This window comes from Lampetra fluviatilis, chromosome 18, assembly GCF_964198595.1.
Source record: "Lampetra fluviatilis chromosome 18, kcLamFluv1.1, whole genome shotgun sequence".
Lineage (NCBI taxonomy): Eukaryota > Metazoa > Chordata > Hyperoartia > Petromyzontiformes > Petromyzontidae > Lampetra > Lampetra fluviatilis.
Genome location: NC_136292.1, coordinates 11,710,285 through 11,731,629, shown reverse-complemented (window position 1 = coordinate 11,731,629; position 21,345 = coordinate 11,710,285). Strand labels below are relative to the sequence as shown.

Genomic DNA, 21,345 nt, shown 5'->3' with positions numbered 1-21,345 from the left:
GCCTTTTGCAGAAATTGAGATTTTGTCCCGGTTTCAAATATGAATGGCCGTGTGCGTGACTGATGCTTGTTTAATATTCCGTATCTCTTAACGCCATGGCACATGCGGAATGGTCGTGATAACTTCTGCGCATATTCTTTGGTAAAGTCACGTAAAGTATTTTTTTGTAATTTTTGTTATTTTCTTTGAACCTATCTATGTGACTTTACCGAAAGACCCAAATAATATTCGCACAATAAGTTACCACGACCATTCCGCATGTGCCATGGTGTTAAAAATAACAAAGTAGTTTTTTCTTATTTTTTGATATTTTCTTTGAACCTATCTACATGACTTTACCGAAAGGCCCAAAGAATATGAATTCCTGCAGTCACGAAAGCTTTAAGTCAGTATTTATTGTGCGTAGTAACGGGTGGAGGCCCCATGGTGTAGAGAGAGTTTTGGCGTATGTAATCTCCACCACTGGCAAGTGTGTGTTATCGCTTCTCGGCCTTTTGGCTAAGATCAAGTGTAGTATCTGTTCTTATCAGTTTAATATCTGATACATACCACATTGTGGTACCTTATATTAAATAGATTTTTGGGACAGAGAGATGAAATAGGGGCTTGCTCCGTCCACTCCGCGCATCAACCCGGTATTGCAGTTTCTCCGGAAATGGTGCACCTCCCTGCTGGGGGAGAAATATCATCGAACAAAAGTAGACTATGTTGGGTTTGCAAACCCCATTTCCGCTGTTTGTCCGTAATTGGGTGCGTTCTCTCCTGTTTTGTTACCAGTCCCCTCCATCTTCTCATTTGTGCCCTGGATAGCTGTCAAATTTCAAAAATCTATCAAACTATTTTCACAGGTATCCAGTCGGTGTGGGTCAAGAAGTAACATGTCATATGCACATGCACTTATATATAAACAGTTTGTTTTATCCTGTACTGCTCTGTTTGTTACGTCTTCATAACGCAGTATTGCCCATAATTCCGTAATTTACCTATCTTAGTCTATCTTGCTTCACGTGCTATGTAGAAAGGCCTTAGGCTGAAATTTTACTATACCTTCCTTTAGGGACAGTGTTTATTAACGAACGATATTTTTTCGATATTTTTTTTTCATTCATATGTATTGGTCGTACAATTTGTATTATTATATTAGCATTTTCAGATTCTAATTCTCTTAATCAATTACAATTGCACCTAAGAACTTCCTCGTTTGTTGGCAGAAACAAACTCGGTTTAATTTTTTCTGGGTGTGCCAAAGCCTTTTGCAGAAATTGAGATTTTGTCCCGGTTTCAAATATGAATGGCCGTGTGCGTGACTGATGCTTGTTTAATATTCCGTATCTCTTAACGCCATGGCACATGCGGAATGGTCGTGATAACTTCTGCGCATATGCTTTGGTAAAGTCACGTAAAGTATTTTTTTGTAATTTTTGTTATTTTCTTTGAACCTATCTATGTGACTTTACCGAAAGACCCAAATAATATTCGTACAATAAGTTACCACGACCATTCCGCATGTGCCATGGTGTTAAAAATAACAAAGTAGTTTTTTCTTATTTTTTGATATTTTCGTTGAACCTATCTACATGACTTTACCGAAAGGCCCAAAGAATATGAATTCCTGCAGTCACGAAAGCTTTAAGTCAGTATTTATTGTGCGTAGTAACGGGTGGAGGCCCCATGGTGTAGAGAGAGTTTTGGCGTATGTAATATCCACCACTGGCAAGTGTGTGTTATCGCTTCTCGGCCTTTTGGCTAAGATCAAGTGTAGTATCTGTTCTTATCAGTTTAATATCTGATACGTACCACATTGTGGTACCTTATATTAAATAGATTTTTGGGACAGGGAGATGGAATAGGGGCTTGCTCCGTCCACTCCGCGCATCAACCCGGTATTGCAGTTTCTCCGGAAATGGTGCACCTCCCTGCTGGGGGAGGAATATCATCAAACAAAAGTAGACTATGTTGGGTTTGCAAACCCCATTTCCGCTGTTTGTCCGTAATTGGGTGCGTGCTCTCCTGTTTTGTTACCAGTCCCCTCCATCTTCTCATTTGTGCCCTGGATAGCTGTCAAATTTCAAAAATCTATCAAACTATTTTCACAGGTATCCAGTCGGTGTGGGTCAAGAAGTAATATGTCATATGCACATGCACTTATATACAAACAGTTTGTTTTATCCTGTACTGCTCTGTTTGTTACGTCTTCATAACGCGGTATTGCCCATAATTCCGTAATTTACCTATCTTAGTCTATCTTGCTTCATGTGCTATGTAGAAAGGCCTTAGGCTGAAATTTTACTATACCTTCCTTTAGGGACAGTGTTTATTAACGAACGATATTTTTTCGATAGTTTTTTTTCATTCATATGTATTGGTCGTACAATTTGTATTATTATATTAGCATTTTCAGATTCTAATTCTCTTAATCAATTACAATTGCACCTAAGAACTTCCTCGTTTGTTGGCAGAAACAAACTCGGTTTAATTTTTTCTGGGTGTGCCAAAGCCTTTTGCAGAAATTGAGATTTTGTCCCGGTTTCAAATATGAATGGCCGTGTGCGTGACTGATGCTTGTTTAATATTCCGTATCTCTTAACGCCATGACACATGCGGAATGGTCGTGATAACTTCTGCGCATATTCTTTGGTAAAGTCACGTAAAGTATTTTTTTGTAATTTTTGTTATTTTCTTTGAACCTATCTATGTGACTTTACCGAAAGACCCAAATAATATTCGCACAATAAGTTACCACGACCATTCCGCATGTGCCATGGTGTTAAAAATAACAAAGTAGTTTTTTCTTATTTTTTGATATTTTCTTTGAACCTATCTACATGACTTTACCGAAAGGCCCAAAGAATATGAATTCCTGCAGTCACGAAAGCTTTAAGTCAGTATTTATTGTGCGTAGTAACGGGTGGAGGCCCCATGGTGTAGAGAGAGTTTTGGCGTATGTAATCTCCACCACTGGCAAGTGTGTGTTATCGCTTCTCGGCCTTTTGGCTAAGATCAAGTGTAGTATCTGTTCTTATCAGTTTAATATCTGATACGTACCACATTGTGGTACCTTATATTAAATATATTTTTGGGACAGGGAGATGGAATAGAGGCTTACTCCGTCCACTCCGCGCATCAACCCGGTATTGCAGTTTCTCCGGAAATGGTGCACCTCCCTGCTGGGGGAGGAATATCATCAAACAAAAGTAGACTATGTTGGGTTTGCAAACCCCATTTCCGCTGTTTGTCCGTAATTGGGTGCGTTCTCTCCTGTTTTGTTACCAGTCCCCTCCATCTTCTCATTTGTGCCCTGGATAGCTGTCAAATTTCAAAAATCTATCAAACTATTTTCACAGGTATCCAGTCGGTGTGGGTCAAGAAGTAATATGTCATATGCACATGCACTTATATACAAACAGTTTGTTTTATCCTGTACTGCTCTGTTTGTTACGTCTTCATAACGCAGTATTGCCCATAATTCCGTAATTTACCTATCTTAGTCTATCTTGCTTCATGTGCTATGTAGAAAGGCCTTAGGCTGAAATTTTACTATACCTTCCTTTAGGGACAGTGTTTATTAACGAACGATATTTTTTCGATATTTGTTTTTTCATTCATATGTATTGGTCGTACAATTTGTATTATTATTATATTAGCATTTTCAGATTCTAATTCTCTTAATCAATTACAATTGCACCTAAGAACTTCCTCGTTTGTTGGCAGAAACAAACTCGGTTTAATTTTTTCTGGGTGTGCCAAAGCCTTTTGCAGAAATTGAGATTTTGTCCCGGTTTCAAATATGAATGGCCGTGTGCGTGACTGATGCTTGTTTAATATTCCGTATCTCTTAACGCCATGGCACATGCGGAATGGTCGTGATAACTTCTGCGCATATTCTTTGGTAAAGTCACGTAAAGTATTTTTTTGCAATTTTTGTTATTTTCTTTGAACCTATCTATGTGACTTTACCGAAAGACCCAAATAATATTCGCACAATAAGTTACCACGACCATTCCGCATGTGCCATGGTGTTAAAAATAACAAAGTAGTTTTTTCTTATTTTTTGATATTTTCTTTGAACCTATCTACATGACTTTACCGAAAGGCCCAAAGAATATGAATTCCTGCAGTCACGAAAGCTTTAAGTCAGTATTTATTGTGCGTAGTAACGGGTGGAGGCCCCATGGTGTAGAGAGAGTTTTGGCGTATGTAATCTCCACCACTGGCAAGTGTGTGTTATCGCTTCTCGGCCTTTTGGCTAAGATCAAGTGTAGTATTTTGCCTCACCAACACCTATTTTACCTGGAATGGCACCTTCTACAAACAGAATGAGGGTACCCCTATGGGCTCCCCCTTGTCACCAGTTATAGCCAACATGTTCATGGAAAAGTTTGAATCAGACGCCATCCAGACATCCACCCTGCGTCCTTCCCTGTGGAAGAGATATGTGGATGACACTTTCGTCATCTGGCCACATGGCCTCCCAGCATTGAACCACTTCTTGGACCACATCAATTCTAGACACCCATCTATCAGATTCACCATGGAAGTGGAGAAAGACGGTAAACTACCATTCTTGGATATTCTGTTTAAGAGGAGGCTTGACGGATCCTTGGGACATTCTGTCTACAGGAAAGCCACCCACACAAATTCCTACTTGAAACCGGATTCCCACCACCACCCATCTCAAAAGAATTATCTCATCAAAACGCTATACCACAGAGCCCATGGCATTTCTGACCAACACCACCTGACTGATGAATTAAGACATGTACATCGGGCCCTCAGGATGAACGGATACTCTGACCGCACTATCCGCCAAGCTGTCTCTCCCACCACACAGAAACAACCACATGAAACTCTGACCAAAACTATCACGTTACCATACATAGCAGGCGTGACCAAAAAGATCTCCAAAATTCTAAACAAACATAAGATCCAAGTCCGATTCAGTACAGTGCATAAAATCCGTGATCTGATTCCATCTGTGAAGGATGTCGTTCCTGACTTACAGTATCCTGGAGTCTACAAATTGAGTTGCATTTGTGGTGATTGCTACATTGGAGAAACAAAACGTCATGTTGCTGATCGTGTCCGCGAGCACAAGTCAGATCTGAAACACGGCAGAACTGATTCTTCGGCCGTTGCCGATCATTGCTACAACTCGGCGGGCTCTCATGAAATTGTCTTTTCCGAGACCAAGGTTCTCTGCAAACCTCCGGGCTACCATCAAAGGTTTGTACACGAAGCCATACAAATATACAAACACAGACATAATTTCAACCGTGATGATGGGTACAAACTCAGTAATCACTGGAAAGATGTTATTAACCACGCAAAAAAGACTTAATTACACTTTTTGGACCATCTTATCTGACAGGCACTATTTTAATTTACTTCACCGAGTGTTAACATCCACAGTGTTTAACAGTAATCTCTTCATTGTTCTTTGATCACCGCTCGCCACGTTTCCATTCATTGTGTTGAGCACTACGTGATGTCTTTGATCACCGCTCGCCCTCCGTCCCGGCGCGTCTCCATTCATTGTGTTGAGCACTGCGTGCAGTCTTTGATCGCCGCTCGCCCTCCGTCCCGACACGTCTCCATTCATTGTGTTGAGCACTGCGTGCAGTCTTTGATCACCGCTCCTCCTCCCTCCCGATACGTTTCCATTCATTGGCTACCACAGCCTGATAAGCTCTCCCCCCCCTCTCCACCTCCCTTCAACTTGCTTATAAGGGATTACATCTTGAATCATTGCTTCACTTGATGCAGCTAATTCGGCTGTGACGGTCCCACCTGATGACGGAGACTTGTGTTGCCTCCGAAACGTCGTGAATTTTATTTTGTTTTGTTTTATTTTACTTTCATTAATTTTAATGTTTTTACCTACGTGACTTTACCGAAAAAATCTGAGAATATGTAGTATCTGTTCTTATCAGTTTAATATCTGAAACGTACCACATTGTGGTACCTTATATTAAATAGATTTTTGGGACAGGGAGATGGAATAGGGGCTTGCTCAGTCCACTCTGCGCATCAACCCGGTATTGCAGTTTCTCCGGGAATGGTGCACCTCCCTGCTGGGGGAGGAATATCATCAAACAAAAGTAGACTATGTTGGGTTTGCAAACCCCATTTCCGCTGTTTGTCCGTAATTGGGTGCGTTCTCTCCTGTTTTGTTACCAGTCCCCTCCATCTTCTCATTTTTGCCCTGGATAGCTGTCAAATTTCAAAAATCTATCAAACTATTTTCACAGGTATCCAGTCGGTGTGGGTCAAGAAGTAATATGTCATATGCAAATGCACTTATATACAAACAGTTTGTTTTATCCTGTACTGCTCTGTTTGTTACGTCTCCATAACGCAGTATTGCCCATAATTCCGTAATTTACCTATCTTAGTCTATCTTGCTTCATGTGCTATGTAGAAAGGCCTTAGGCTGAAATTTTACTATACCTTCCTTTAGGGACAGTGTTTATTAACGAACGATATTTTTTCGATAGTTTTTTTTCATTCATATGTATTGGTCGTACAATTTGTATTATTAAATTAGCATTTTCAGATTCTAATTCTCTGAATCAATTACACTTGCACCTAATAACTTCCTCGTTTGTTGGCAGAAACAAACTCGGTTTAATTATTTCTGGGTGTGCCAAAGCCTTTTGCAGAAATTGAGATTTTGTCCCGGTTTCAAACATGAATGGCCGTGTGCGTGACTGATGCTTGTTTAATATTCCGTATCTCTTAACACCATGGCACATGCGGAATGGTCGTGATAACTTCTGCGCATATTCTTTGGTAAAGTCACGTAAAGTATTTTTTTGTAATTTTTGTTATTTTCTTTGAACCTATCTATGTGACTTTACCGAAAGACCCAAATAATATTCGCACAATAAGTTACCACGACCATTCCGCACGTGCCATGGTGTTAAAGTAACAAAGTCGTTTTATGTAATTTTTAGAACATTTTCTTTGAACCTATCTACATGACTTTACCGAAAGGCCCAAAGAATATTACTTCCTGCAGTCACGAAAGCTTTAAGTCGGTATTTATTGTGCGAAGTAACGGGTGAAGGCCCCATGGTGTAGAGAGAGTCTTGGCGTATGTAATCTCCACCACTGGCAAGTGTGTGTTATCGCTTCTCGGCCTTTTGGCTAAGATCAAGTGTAGTAGCTGTTCTTATCAGTTTAATATCTGATACGTACCACATTGTGGTACCTTATATTAAATTGATTTTTGGGACAGGGAGATGGAAAAGGGGCTTGCTCCGTCCACTCCGCGCATCAACCCGGTATTGCAGTTTCTCCGGAAATGGTGCACTTCCCTGCAGGGGGAGGAATATCATCAAACAAAAGTAGACTATGTTGGGTTTGCAAACCCCATTTCCGCTGTTTGTGCGTCATTGGGTGCGTTCTCTCCTGCTTTGTTACCAGTCCCTTCCATCTTCCCATTTGTGCCCTGGATAGCTGTCAAATTTAATAATCTATCAAACTCTTTTCACAGGTATCCAGTCGGTGTGGGTCAAGAAGTAATATGTCATATGCACATGCACTTATATACAAACAGTTTGTTTTATCCTGTACTGCTCTGTTTGTTACGTCTTCATAACGCAGTATTGCCCATAATTCCGTAATTTACCTATCTTAGTCTATCTTGCTTCATGTGCTATGTAGAAAGGCCTTAGGCTGAAATTTTACTATACCTTCCTTTAGGGACAGTGTTTATTAACGAACGATATTTTTTCGATCGTTTTTTTTCATTCATATGTATTGGTCGTACAATTTGTATTATTAAATTAGCATTTTCAGATTCTAATTCTCTGAATCAATTACACTTGCACCTAATAACTTCCTCGTTTGTTGCCAGAAACAAACTCGGTTTAATTATTTCTGGGTGTGCCAAAGCCTTTTGCAGAAATTGAGATTTTGTCCCGGTTTCAAACATGAATGGCCGTGTGCGTGACTGATGCTTGTGTAATAAACGACTGTGGACCACGATGTCTGGCTCAGTGTCCTTTATTATTCGGTTCGTGCTGTACACCCACACGGCTGTCTTTACTCGGTAGCTTCTCCACGGTGCTGACTCCAATGTCGGCCCGATCCACAACAGCAGCTCCGCTGCTGTTTCTCTCACACAGCCCCCCTTGGCTGTACTCTCTGCTGCTCTTCTCCCTCCGCAGCTCTCACAGCTTCTTGCTCTCTCTCTCTCTCTCCGCAGCTCCTCCTGGCAGCCACACCGCTGCCTCTAACACACAGCCTTCCTGGCTGTACTCTCCTCTCTCTTCGTCGCTCCTGCGACTCTCTGCAGCCACACCGCTGCCTCTAACACACAGCCTTCCTGGCTGTACTCTGGGGTCGGCCCCCGCTCGCCGGCGGTGCCTCCCTCCTCTCGTTCGCCCTCGTGGCCTCACCCTTTTCCATTCACCACCGGACTGCCTTCCCCTTCCGGTTTACCCGCTTAAAGCCCCGAACCTTCCCCCCACGTCACATGACTCCACCCCCCGTGACGTCACCTCCGGAAGGTCGCTTACGCCCGCATTACACCACCCTCCCCCGTAGAAAAATCCCAGCCGACCTCGGCTGACCAATAGCAAATCGTAATGCGGCGAACCGAGCTTCCCCCCCTAAAGGACACTAAGCATATAATATAACAACAAGAACAACAACAGCACAAAGCACAACAACGCACATCCGCATGTCGTACACGACAGCCCCCCGGCCCCAGGATAGAGATGATGTAATTCCGGGCCGCTTAAGAAAACCCCAATAATTACCCAAATAACCGCGATGGACGCCCCAGTATTTACATTTTAACAGCAATATTATTTACACGTGAAAACAACAACAACAAAAAAATTTCTGCTCTTACCCACCAGCAGTCCTCCCTTGAGGACCAGCACAGACCTCAGACGTACACAGCATGTACCCACAGTCACTCTCAACAAACCAACAAAACCCCTAATCGCACACCCTCGCGTGGAGAGCCACGCTCCCCAGCGGTAACATTTAACTCGCCGTAACCCTCACCGTGGTCGTCAACCCACGGCAACATCCATTTACCATACTCTCGGCTAGTGCCATTTCGGGGATGAGCAGCACTCGGCCATGCTCCTCCCTTACTATCCCATCAGCGATGGACACACACCAGCCTCTTATAGTCTGACGCTTTATAGCCAAGGGAAGATCAATCCCTCGGCAAGGCCAGATATCAACGACCCCCCCCATGGGGTAATGTTCTCTTATAGAGACAATAACGCCCTAACCCAAATCCCGTGAGCCCCCGGCACACCAGATTCAGTCTGCCACCGCACAACTGAACCATGACTCCCCGAGCCATATGAGCACACGGCCCATTAGTTTAAGACATACCACGGAGGTTTCGCCTCCCGGCTGTCAGGTCAGCCATCAGCCATAGGCCGACGTGACCACCACTCGTGCATCACCCAATCAACAATGGCAGGCATAACAGATGGAATATTTGCCCCACCGAGGTTTTTCCCGCGCGCTCAAAATGGCGGCCCCCTTCGCCCAGCGCGTTCGCGCAATATCTCGCGCGCACTCAAAATGGCGGCCCTTTCCGCAAAGCGCATCGACGCCATACCCCGCGTGTGCGCAAAATGGCGGCCCAACGTGCGAACACGTGGCCAGTTTTCTCCATTCGTGCACCCCAGCTTCCCTTTGCTGGGGGTCACAAATTGCTTCCCCCGTCTTATTGTAACAATCCCAACAACGATAGACGCACAGCCCCAGCTTGCTGCGCGCAGCAGTCATATCGGGGAATTTTTAACCAATATTTTACCAACCACATTGGTTACACAACCCAACTCGCAAAGCAACTCGTGGCTGCATGCGATCAACCGAATACGCGACGCAACTTGGCGCCAATTTACGGTCCCATTAGCATTAACCTTTGAGACACCCACAACGGCGTCATCACGCACCCTCAAAGCGCGCTCTCTCTCTCACAAAGCGCCGTTACCCATAATATACACAAAATCGCGTGTACATAACATCCATACGACCAAATAATAGGGTCCCCCTCGAATTTGTTACCAATTTCCAAACAGGTACGCACAATTAATAACATCCCAATCCCAATAGTCAATCAATGCATCGCACCCCATAACCGTACAGAACGGTGTAACAGCACATACAGTCAACATATCGCGATCACACGCGCACATTTAAGCACAATAGCAAACCGATCTGCAGGTAACCAACACACCATTAATCCAGTCGTAACATTGCAGCAACAACACCAATATTCTCTCTCTTGCAACAACCACATCGCACCTAGCACCTCGCAGCACAATACACCAAAAAAAATATATATATTTTTCAATTAAGCCCATCGCACAAGGTAACCCACGAGATGATACAGCGCAAGATACCCGACGCTCCCGAGTTAATAATTAACTTCGCCATCAATATAACTCCACACCGCAGCGCACACACACAATTTAACACTCAGCAAGCACAGCATACTCTCCGTCCATTCTCAACACACGTACACACTTTAATTGACACCGAGCAAAAAGCAGATAGCGCGTTCATCGTTATCACACACACATACCCACAGTCCGAACCGCGCTCCGCACAATCGAGTCATGAGAGAAAACAAAATCGCCCCCACCCGGCCCTCGAAAGATGGGTGAGGTGTGTGTAAAGGCCGGTTGCGTATCGTTACGACCCGCCCGGGGCTGCAGCAAGAAGAGGACGGCAGGGCGGCAACTTGAGTCGTCTCGCAGAACTCGTTCGGCGACTTGACTGCTCCGTTGTCACGCACCCGAGCCAGGACGGGAGAGCTCCCGCCCCAGCAGCTGTAGCGTCGTCGTCCTCTCCTCGCAGCTCCCCCTCGCAAAATAGCAGCTCACAGCAGGCTGCTCTCCCCGCGGCACCTCCAGATGGCAGCGCAAGGCTGCCTCTCCGCCGCGATGTTGAAGATGGCGGCGTCTCCCCGCCGCGGTGAAGACAAGATGGCGGCTTCCCGCCGTTTCTCCCCTGCCACGCTCAAGATGGCGTCTTCGTGCCACGTGGCAGATGGCGCTGGCAGCGCAGGCAAGGCGTCGGCCTGCAGACCACCATCGGCTTCCCCCACTGCCGTCGTCGGCGTGGTGAGCTCACACGGTTTCGCCAGCACGATTTTCCAGGTCTCCAGCTGCGCCATCTGTCTCAATCGTAAGTCGGATGATGTAGCAGATGATGGCACAGGAATATTCTTTCTTCCGAGCCGTCTTGACAAGCCGTTTCACATCTGACACCAGTGTAATAAACGACTGTGGACCACGATGTCTGGCTCAGTGTCCTTTATTATTCGGTTCGTGCTGTACACCCACACGGCTGTCTTTACTCGGTAGCTTCTCCACGGTGCTGACTCCAATGTCGGCCCGATCCACAACAGCAGCTCCGCTGCTGTTTCTCTCACACAGCCCCCCTTGGCTGTACTCTCTGCTGCTCTTCTCCCTCCGCAGCTCTCACAGCTTCTTGCTCTCTCTCTCTCTCTCCGCAGCTCCTCCTGGCAGCCACACCGCTGCCTCTAACACACAGCCTTCCTGGCTGTACTCTCCTCTCTCTTCGTCGCTCCTGCGACTCTCTGCAGCCACACCGCTGCCTCTAACACACAGCCTTCCTGGCTGTACTCTGGGGTCGGCCCCCGCTCGCCGGCGGTGCCTCCCTCCTCTCGTTCGCCCTCGTGGCCTCACCCTTTTCCATTCACCACCGGACTGCCTTCCCCTTCCGGTTTACCCGCTTAAAGCCCCGAACCTTCCCCCCACGTCACATGACTCCACCCCCCGTGACGTCACCTCCGGAAGGTCGCTTACGCCCGCATTACACTTGTTTAATATTCCGTATCTCTTAACACCATGGCACATGCGGAATGGTCGTGATAACTTCTGCGCATATTCTTTGGTAAAGTCACGTAAAGTATTTTTTTGTAATTTTTGTTATTTTCTTTGAACCTATCTATGTGACTTTACCGAAAGACCCAAATAATATTCGCACAATAAGTTACCACGACCATTCCGCATGTGCCATGGTGTTAAAAATAACAAAGTAGTTTTTTGTTAGTTTTTTTTATATTTCTCTGAACCTATCTACATGACTTTACCGAAAGGCCCAAAGAATATGAATTCCTGCAGTCACGAAAGCTTTAAGTCAGTATTTATTGTGCGTAGTAACGGGTGGAGGCCCCATGGTGTAGAGAGAGTCTTGGCGTATGTAATCTCCACCACTGGCAAGTGTGTGTTATCGCTTCTCGGCCTTTTGGCTAAGATCAAGTGTAGTATCTGTTCTTATCAGTTTAATATCTGATACGTACCACATTGTGGTACCTTATATTAAATTGATTTTTGGGACAGGGAGATGGAATAGGGGCTTGCTCCGTCCACTCCGCGCATCAACCCGGTATTGCAGTTTCTCAGGAAATGGTGCACTTCCCTGCAGGGGGAGGAATATCATCAAACAAAAGTAGACTATGTTGGGTTTGCAAACCCCATTTCCGCTGTTTGTGCGTCATTGGGTGCGTTCTCTCCTGCTTTGTTACCAGTCCCTTCCATCTTCTCATTTGTGCCCTGGATAGCTGTCAAATTTAATAATCTATCAAACTCTTTTCACAGGTATCCAGTCGGTGTGGGTCAAGAAGTAATATGTCATATGCACATGCACTTATATACAAACAGTTTGTTTTATCCTGTACTGCTCTGTTTGTTACGTCTTCATAACGCAGTATTGCCCATAATTCCGTAATTTACCTATCTTAGTCTATCTTGCTTCATGTGCTATGTAGAAAGGCCTTAGGCTGAAATTTTACTATACCTTCCTTTAGGGACAGTGTTTATTAACGAACGATATTTTTTCGATCGTTTTTTTTCATTCATATGTATTGGTCGTACAATTTGTATTATTAAATTAGCATTTTCAGATTCTAATTCTCTGAATCAATTACACTTGCACCTAATAACTTCCTCGTTTGTTGGCAGAAACAAACTCGGTTTAATTATTTCTGGGTGTGCCAAAGCCTTTTGCAGAAATTGAGATTTTGTCCCGGTTTCAAACATGAATGGCCGTGTGCGTGACTGATGCTTGTTTAATATTCCGTATCTCTTAACACCATGGCACATGCGGAATGGTCGTGAAAACTTCTGCGCATATTCTTTGGTAAAGTCACGTAAAGTATTTTTTTGTAATTTTTGTTATTTTCTTTGAACCTATCTATGTGACTTTACCGAAAGACCCAAATAATATTCGCACAATAAGTTACCACGACCATTCCGCATGTGCCATGGTGTTAAAAATAACAAAGTAGTTTTTTGTTAGTTTTTTTATATTTCTCTGAACCTATCTACATGACTTTACCGAAAGGCCCAAAGAATATGAATTCCTGCAGTCACGAAAGCTTTAAGTCAGTATTTATTGTGCGTAGTAACGGGTGGAGGCCCCATGGTGTAGAGAGAGTCTTGGCGTATGTAATCTCCACCACTGGCAAGTGTGTGTTATCGCTTCTCGGCCTTTTGGCTAAGATCAAGTGTAGTATCTGTTCTTATCAGTTTAATATCTGATACGTACCACATTGTGGTACCTTATATTAAATTGATTTTTGGGACAGGGAGATGGAATAGGGGCTTGCTCCGTCCACTCCGCGCATCAACCCGGTATTGCAGTTTCTCCGGAAATGGTGCACTTCCCTGCAGGGGGAGGAATATCATCAAACAAAAGTAGACTATGTTGGGTTTGCAAACCCCATTTCCGCTGTTTGTGCGTCATTGGGTGCGTTCTCTCCTGCTTTGTTACCAGTCCCTTCCATCTTCTCATTTGTGCCCTGGATAGCTGTCAAATTTAATAATCTATCAAACTCTTTTCACAGGTATCCAGTCGGTGTGGGTCAAGAAGTAATATGTCATATGCACATGCACTTATATACAAACAGTTTGTTTTATCCTGTACTGCTCTGTTTGTTACGTCTTCATAACGCAGTATTGCCCATAATTCCGTAATTTACCTATCTTAGTCTATCTTGCTTCATGTGCTATGTAGAAAGGCCTTAGGCTGAAATTTTACTATACCTTCCTTTAGGGACAGTGTTTATTAACGAACGATATTTTTTCGATCGTTTTTTTTCATTCATATGTATTGGTCGTACAATTTGTATTATTAAATTAGCATTTTCAGATTCTAATTCTCTGAATCAATTACACTTGCACCTAATAACTTCCTCGTTTGTTGGCAGAAACAAACTCGGTTTAATTATTTCTGGGTGTGCCAAAGCCTTTTGCAGAAATTGAGATTTTGTCCCGGTTTCAAACATGAATGGCCGTGTGCGTGACTGATGCTTGTTTAATATTCCGTATCTCTTAACACCATGGCACATGCGGAATGGTCGTGATAACTTCTGCGCATATTCTTTGGTAAAGTCACGTAAAGTATTTTTTTGTAATTTTTGTTATTTTCTTTGAACCTATCTATGTGACTTTACCGAAAGACCCAAATAATATTCGCACAATAAGTTACCACGACCATTCCGCATGTGCCATGGTGTTAAAAATAACAAAGTAGTTTTTTGTTAGTTTTTTTATATTTCTCTGAACCTATCTACATGACTTTACCGAAAGGCCCAAAGAATATGAATTCCTGCAGTCACGAAAGCTTTAAGTCAGTATTTATTGTGCGTAGTAACGGGTGGAGGCCCCATGGTGTAGAGAGAGTCTTGGCGTATGTAATCTCCACCACTGGCAAGTGTGTGTTATCGCTTCTCGGCCTTTTGGCTAAGATCAAGTGTAGTATCTGTTCTTATCAGTTTAATATCTGATACGTACCACATTGTGGTACCTTATATTAAATTGATTTTTGGGGCAGGGAGTTGGAATAGGGGCTTGCTCCGTCCACTCCGCGCATCAACCCGGTATTGCAGTTTCTCCGGGAATGGTGCACCTCCCTGCTGGGGGAGGGATATCATCAAACAAACGTAGACTATGTTGGGTTTGCAAACCCCATTTCCGCTGTTTGTCCGTAATTGGGTGCGTTCTCTCCTGTTTTGTTACCAGTCCCCTCCATCTTCTCATTTGTGCCCTGGATAGCTGCCAAATTTCAAAAATATATCAAACTATTTTCACAGCTATCCAGTCGGTGTGGGTCAAGAAGTAATATGCAAATGCACTTATATACAAACCGTTTGTTTTATCCTGTACTGCTCTGTTTGTTACGTCTTCATAACGCAGTATTGCCCATAATTCCGTAATTTACCTATCTTAGTCTATCTTGCTTCATGTGCTAGGTAGAAATGCCTTAGGCTGAAATTTTACTATACCTTCCTTTAGGGACAGTGTTTATTAACGAACGATATTTTTTCGATAGTTTTTTTTCATTCATATGTATTGGTCGTACAATTTGTATTATTATATTAGCATTTTCAGATTATAATTCTCTGAATCAATTACACTTGCACCTAAGAACTTCCTCGTTTGTTGGCAGAAACAAACTCGGTTGAATTATTTCTGGGTGTGCCAAAGCCTTTTGCAGAAATTGAGATTTTGTCCCGGTTTCAAACATGAATGGCCGTGTGCGTGACTGATGCTTGTTTAATATTCCGTATCTCTTAACGCCATGGCACATGCGGAATGGTCGTGATAACTTCTGCGCATATTCTTTGGTAAAGTCACGTAAAGTATTTTTTTGCAATTTTTGTTATTTTCTTTGAACCTATCTATGTGACTTTACCGAAAGACCCAAATAATATTCGCACAATAAGTTACCACGACCATTCCGCATGTGCCATGGTGTTAAAAATAACAAAGTAGTTTTTTGTAATTTTTTGATATTTTCTTTGAACCTATCTACATGACTTTACCGAAAGGCCCAAAGAATATGAATTCCTGCAGTCACGAAAGCTTTAAGTCAGTATTTATTGTGCGTAGTAACGGGTGGAGGCCCCATGGTGTAGAGAGAGTCTTGGCGTATGTAATCTCCACCACTGGCAAGTGTGTGTTATCGCTTCTCGGCCTTTTGGCTAAGATCAAGTGTAGTATCTGTTCTTATCAGTTTAATATCTGATACGTACCACATTGTGGTACCTTATATTAAATAGATTTTTGGGACAGGGAGATGGAATAGGGGCTTGCTCCGTCCACTCCGCGCATCAACCCGGTATTGCAGTTTCTCCGGGAATGGTGCACCTCTCTGCTGGGGGAGGAATATCATCAAACAAAAGTAGACTATGTTGGGTTTGCAAACCCCATTTCCGCTGTTTGTCCGTAATTGGGTGCGTTCTCTCCTGTTTTGTTACCAGTCCCCTCCATCTTCTCATTTGTGCCCTGGATAGCTGTCAAATTTCAAAAATCTATCAAACTATTTTCACAGGTATCCAGTCGGTGTGGGTCAAGAAGTAATATGTCATATGCACATGCACTTATATACAAACAGTTTGTTTTATCCTGTACTGCTCTGTTTGTTACGTCTTCATAACGCAGTATTGCCCATAATTCCGTAATTTACCTATCTTAGTCTATCTTGCTTCATGTGCTATGTAGAAAGGCCTTAGGCTGAAATTTTACTATACCTTCCTTTAGGGACAGTGTTTATTAACGAACGATATTTTTTCGATAGTTTTTTTTCATTCATATGTATTGGTCGTACAATTTGTATTATTATATTAGCATTTTCAGATTCTAATTCTCTTAATCAATTACAATTGCACCTAAGAACTTCCTCGTTTGTTGGCAGAAACAAACTCGGTTTAATTTTTTCTGGGTGTGCCAAAGCCTTTTGCAGAAATTGAGATTTTGTCCCGGTTTCAAATATGAATGGCCGTGTGCGTGACTGATGCTTGTTTAATATTCCGTATCTCTTAACGCCATGGCACATGCGGAATGGTCGTGATAACTTCTGCGCATATTCTTTGGTAAAGTCACGTAAAGTATTTTTTTGTAATTTTTGTTATTTTCTTTGAACCTATCTATGTGACTTTACCGAAAGACCCAAATAATATTCGCACAATAAGTTACCACGACCATTCCGCATGTGCCATGGTGTTAAAAATAACAAAGTAGTTTTTTTGTAATTTTTTGATATTTTCTTTGAACCTATCTACATGACTTTACCGAAATGCCCAAAGAATATGAATTCCTGCAGTCACGAAAGCTTTAAGTCGGTATTTATTGTGCGAAGTAACGGGTGGAGGCCCCATGGTGTAGAGAGAGTTTTGGCGTATGTAATCTCCACCACTGGCAAGGGTGTGTTATCGCTTCTCGGCCTTTTGGCTAAGATCAAGTGTAGTATCTGTTCTTATCAGTTTAATATCTGATACGTACCACATTGTGGTACCTTATATTAAATTGATTTTTGGGACAGGGAGATGGAATAGGGGCTTGCTCCGTCCACTCCGCGCATCAACCCGGTATTGCAGTTTCTCCGGGAATGGTGCACCTCCCTGCTGGGGGAGGAATATCATCAAACAAAAGTAGACTATGTTGTGTTTGCAAACCCCATTTCCGCTGTTTGTCCGTAATTGGGTGCGTTCTCTCCTGTTTTGTTACCAGTCCCCTCCATCTTCTCATTTGTGCCCTGGATAGCTGTCAAATTTCAAAAATCTATCAAACTATTTTCACAGGTATCCAGTCGGTGTGGGTCAAGAAGTAATATGTCATATGCACATGCACTTATATACAAACAGTTTGTTTTATCCTGTACTGCTCTGTTTGTTACGTCTTCATAACGCAGTATTGCCCATAATTCCGTAATTTACCTATCTTAGTCTATCTTGCTTCATGTGCTATGTAGAAAGGCCTTAGGCTGAAATTTTACTATACCTTCCTTTAGGGACAGTGTTTATTAACGAACGATATTTTTTCGATAGTTTTTTTTCATTCATATGTATTGGTCGTACAATTTGTATCATTATATTAGCATTTTCAGATTATAATTCTCTGAATCAATTACACTTGCACCTAAGAACTTCCTCGTTTGTTGGCAGAAACAAACTCGGTTTAATTATTTCTGGGTGTGCCAAAGCCTTTTGCAGAAATTGAGATTTTGTCCCGGTTTCAAACATGAATGGCCGTGTGCTTGACTGATGCTTGTTTAATATTCCGTATCTCTTAACACCATGGCACATGCGGAATGGTCGTGATTACTTCTGCGCATATTCTTTGGTAAAGTCACGTAAAGTATTTTTTTGTAATTTTTGTTATTTTCTTTGAACCTATCTATGTGACTTTACCGAAAGACCCAAATAATATTCGCACAATAAGTTACCACGACCATTCCGCATGTGCCATGGTGTTAAAAATAACAAAGTAGTTTTTTCTTATTTTTTGATATTTTCTTTGAACCTATCTAAATGACTTTACCGAAATGCCCAAAGAATATGAATTCCTGCAGTCACGAAAGCTTTAAGTCGGTATTTATTGTGCGAAGTAACGGGTGGAGGCCCCATGGTGTAGAGAGAGTTTTGGCGTATGTAATCTCCACCACTGGCAAGGGTGTGTTATCGCTTCTCGGCCTTTTGGCTAAGATCAAGTGTAGTATCTGTTCTTATCAGTTTAATATCTGATACGTACCACATTGTGGTACCTTATATTAAATAGATTTTTGGGACAGGGAGATGGAATAGGGGCTTGCTCCGTCCACTCCGCGCATCAACCCGGTATTGCAGTTTCTCCGGAAATGGTGCACCTCCCTGCTGGGGGAGGAATATCATCAAACAAAAGTAGACTATGTTGGGTTTGCAAACCCCATTTCCGCTGTTTGTCCGTAATTGGGTGCGTTCTCTCCTGTTTTGTTACCAGTCCCCTCGATCTTCTCATTTGTGCCCTGGATAGCTGTCAAATTTCAAAAATCTATAAAACTATTTTCACAGGTATCCAGTCGGTGTGGGTCAAGAAGTAATATGTCATATGCACATGCACTTATATACAAACAGTTTGTTTTATCCTGTACTGCTCTGTTTGTTACGTCTTCATAACGCAGTATTGCCCATAATTCCGTAATTTACCTATCTTAGTCTATCTTGCTTCATGTGCTATGTAGAAAGGCCTTAGGCTGAAATTTTACTATACCTTCCTTTAGGGACAGTGTTTATTAACGAACGATAATTTTTCGATAGTTTTTTTTCATTCATATGTATTGGTCGTACAATTTGTATTATTATATTAGCATTTTCAGATTCTAATTCTCTTAATCAATTACAGTTGCACCTAAGAACTTCCTCGTTTGTTGGCAGAAACAAACTCGGTTTAATTTTTTCTGGGTGTGCCAAAGCCTTTTGCAGAAATTGAGATTTTGTCCCGGTTTCAAATATGAATGGCCGTGTGCGTGACTGATGCTTGTTTAATATTCCGTATCTCTTAACGCCATGGCACATGCGGAATGGTCGTGATAACTTCTGCGCATATTCTTTGGTAAAGTCACGTAAAGTATTTTTTGTAATTTTTGTTATTTTCTTTGAACCTATCTATGTGACTTTACCGAAAGACCCAAATAATATTCGCACAATAAGTTACCACGACCAATCCGCATGTGCCATGGTGTTAAAAATAACAAAGTAGTTTTTTCTTATTTTTTTATATTTTCTTTGAACCTATCTACATGACTTTACCGAAAGGCCCAAAGAATATGAATTCCTGCAGTCACGAAAGCTTTAAGTCAGTATTTATTGTGCGTAGTAACGGGTGGAGGCCCCATGGTGTAGAGAGAGTCTTGGCGTATGTAATCTCCATCACTGGCAAGTGTGTGTTATCGCTTCTCGGCCTTTTGGCTAAGATCAAGTGTAGTATCTGTTCTTATCAGTTTAATATCTGATACGTACCACATTGTGGTACCTTATATTAAATAGATTTTTGGGACAGGGAGATGGAATAGGGGCTTGCTCCGTCCACTCCGCGCATCAACCCGGTATTGCAGTTTCTCCGGGAATGGTGCACCTCCCTGCTGGGGGAGGAATATCATCAAACAAAAGTAGACTATGTTGGGTTTGCAAACCCCATTTCCGCTGTTTGTCCGTAATTGGGTGCGTTCTCTCCTGTTTTGTTACCAGTCCCCTCCATCTTCTCATTTGTGCCCTGGATAGCTGTCAAATTTCAAAAATCTATCAAACTATTTTCACAGGTATCCAGTCGGTGTGTGGGTCAAGAAGTAATATGTCATATGCACATGCACTTATATACAAACAGTTTGTTTTATCCTGTACTGCTCTGTTTGTTACGTCTTCATAACGCAGTATTGCCCATAATTCCGTAATTTACCTATCTTAGTCTATCTTGCTTCATGTGCTATGTAGAAAGGCCTTAGGCTGAAATTTTACTATACCTTCCTTTAGGGACAGTGTTTATTAACGAACGATATTTTTTCGATAGTTTTTTTTCATTCATATGTATTGGTCGTACAATTTGTATTATTATATTAGCATTTTCAGATTCTAATTCTCTTAATCAATTACAATTGCACCTAAGAACTTCCTCGTTTGTTGGCAGAAACAAACTCGGTTTAATTTTTTCTGGGTGTGCCAAAGCCTTTTGCAGAAATTGAGATTTTGTCCCGGTTTCAAATATGAATGGCCGTGTGCGTGACTGATGCTTGTTTAATATTCCGTATCTCTTAACGCCATGGCACATGCGGAATGGTCGTGATAACTTCTGCGCATATTCTTTGGTAAAGTCACGTAAAGTATTTTTTTGTAATTTTTGTTATTTTCTTTGAACCTATCTATGTGACTTTACCGAAAGACCCAAATAATATTCGCACAATAAGTTACCACGACCATTCCGCATGTGCCATGGTGTTAAAAATAACAAAGTAGTTTTTTGTAATTTTTTGATATTTTCTTTGAACCTATCTACATGACTTTACCGAAATGCCCAAAGAATATGAATTCCTGCAGTCACGAAAGCTTTAAGTCGGTATTTATTGTGCGAAGTAACGGGTGGAGGCCCCATGGTGTAGAGAGAGTTTTGGCGTATGTAATCTCCACCACTGGCAAGGGTGTGTTATCGCTTCTCGGCCTTTTGGCTAAGATCAAGTGTAGTATCTGTTCTTATCAGTTTAATATCTGATACGTACCACATTGTGGTACCTTATATTAAATTGATTTTTGGGACAGGGAGATGGAATAGGGGCTTGCTCCGTCCACTCCGCGCATCAACCCGGTATTGCAGTTTCTCCGGGAATGGTGCACCTCCCTGCTGGGGGAGGAATATCATCAAACAAAAGTAGACTATGTTGTGTTTGCAAACCCCATTTCCGTTGTTTGTCCGTAATTGGGTGCGTTCTCTACTGTTTTGTTACCAGTCCCCTCCATCTTCTCATTTGTGCCCTGGATAGCTGTCAAATTTCAAAAATCTATCAAACTATTTTCACAGGTATCCA

The 21,345-nt window shown here is 42.4% G+C and overlaps 12 non-coding genes and 2 pseudogenes across 12 annotated transcripts; all 14 read left to right on the top strand.

The window, feature by feature from the left end:
• Window positions 1-478: 478 nt before the first annotated feature.
• Window positions 479-669, top strand: LOC144937413 (U2 spliceosomal RNA). Its single transcript, XR_013637713.1, has one exon. It is a non-coding gene; the product is annotated as a U2 spliceosomal RNA (small nuclear RNA).
• A 1,057-nt stretch (window positions 670-1,726) lies between these two features.
• Window positions 1,727-1,917, top strand: LOC144937359 (U2 spliceosomal RNA). The gene has a single exon (XR_013637663.1). It is a non-coding gene; the product is annotated as a U2 spliceosomal RNA (small nuclear RNA).
• Window positions 1,918-2,974: 1,057 nt separating this feature from the next.
• On the top strand, window positions 2,975-3,165 carry LOC144937416 (U2 spliceosomal RNA). Its single transcript, XR_013637716.1, has one exon. It is a non-coding gene; the product is annotated as a U2 spliceosomal RNA (small nuclear RNA).
• A 1,061-nt stretch (window positions 3,166-4,226) lies between these two features.
• On the top strand, window positions 4,227-4,307 carry LOC144937430 (U2 spliceosomal RNA; annotated as a pseudogene).
• A 1,589-nt stretch (window positions 4,308-5,896) lies between these two features.
• LOC144937425 (U2 spliceosomal RNA) lies at window positions 5,897-6,069 on the top strand (annotated as a pseudogene).
• Window positions 6,070-7,126: 1,057 nt separating this feature from the next.
• LOC144937399 (U2 spliceosomal RNA) lies at window positions 7,127-7,317 on the top strand. Its single transcript, XR_013637700.1, has one exon. It is a non-coding gene; the product is annotated as a U2 spliceosomal RNA (small nuclear RNA).
• Window positions 7,318-12,239: 4,922 nt separating this feature from the next.
• On the top strand, window positions 12,240-12,430 carry LOC144937405 (U2 spliceosomal RNA). Its single transcript, XR_013637706.1, has one exon. It is a non-coding gene; the product is annotated as a U2 spliceosomal RNA (small nuclear RNA).
• Window positions 12,431-13,486: 1,056 nt separating this feature from the next.
• Window positions 13,487-13,677, top strand: LOC144937340 (U2 spliceosomal RNA). The gene has a single exon (XR_013637645.1). It is a non-coding gene; the product is annotated as a U2 spliceosomal RNA (small nuclear RNA).
• A 1,056-nt stretch (window positions 13,678-14,733) lies between these two features.
• Window positions 14,734-14,924, top strand: LOC144937434 (U2 spliceosomal RNA). The gene has a single exon (XR_013637727.1). It is a non-coding gene; the product is annotated as a U2 spliceosomal RNA (small nuclear RNA).
• Window positions 14,925-15,974: 1,050 nt separating this feature from the next.
• On the top strand, window positions 15,975-16,165 carry LOC144937291 (U2 spliceosomal RNA). Its single transcript, XR_013637599.1, has one exon. It is a non-coding gene; the product is annotated as a U2 spliceosomal RNA (small nuclear RNA).
• A 1,058-nt stretch (window positions 16,166-17,223) lies between these two features.
• Window positions 17,224-17,414, top strand: LOC144937449 (U2 spliceosomal RNA). Its single transcript, XR_013637741.1, has one exon. It is a non-coding gene; the product is annotated as a U2 spliceosomal RNA (small nuclear RNA).
• Window positions 17,415-18,471: 1,057 nt separating this feature from the next.
• Window positions 18,472-18,662, top strand: LOC144937358 (U2 spliceosomal RNA). The gene has a single exon (XR_013637662.1). It is a non-coding gene; the product is annotated as a U2 spliceosomal RNA (small nuclear RNA).
• A 1,056-nt stretch (window positions 18,663-19,718) lies between these two features.
• Window positions 19,719-19,909, top strand: LOC144937299 (U2 spliceosomal RNA). Its single transcript, XR_013637607.1, has one exon. It is a non-coding gene; the product is annotated as a U2 spliceosomal RNA (small nuclear RNA).
• A 1,059-nt stretch (window positions 19,910-20,968) lies between these two features.
• Window positions 20,969-21,159, top strand: LOC144937448 (U2 spliceosomal RNA). Its single transcript, XR_013637740.1, has one exon. It is a non-coding gene; the product is annotated as a U2 spliceosomal RNA (small nuclear RNA).
• Window positions 21,160-21,345: the final 186 nt, after the last annotated feature.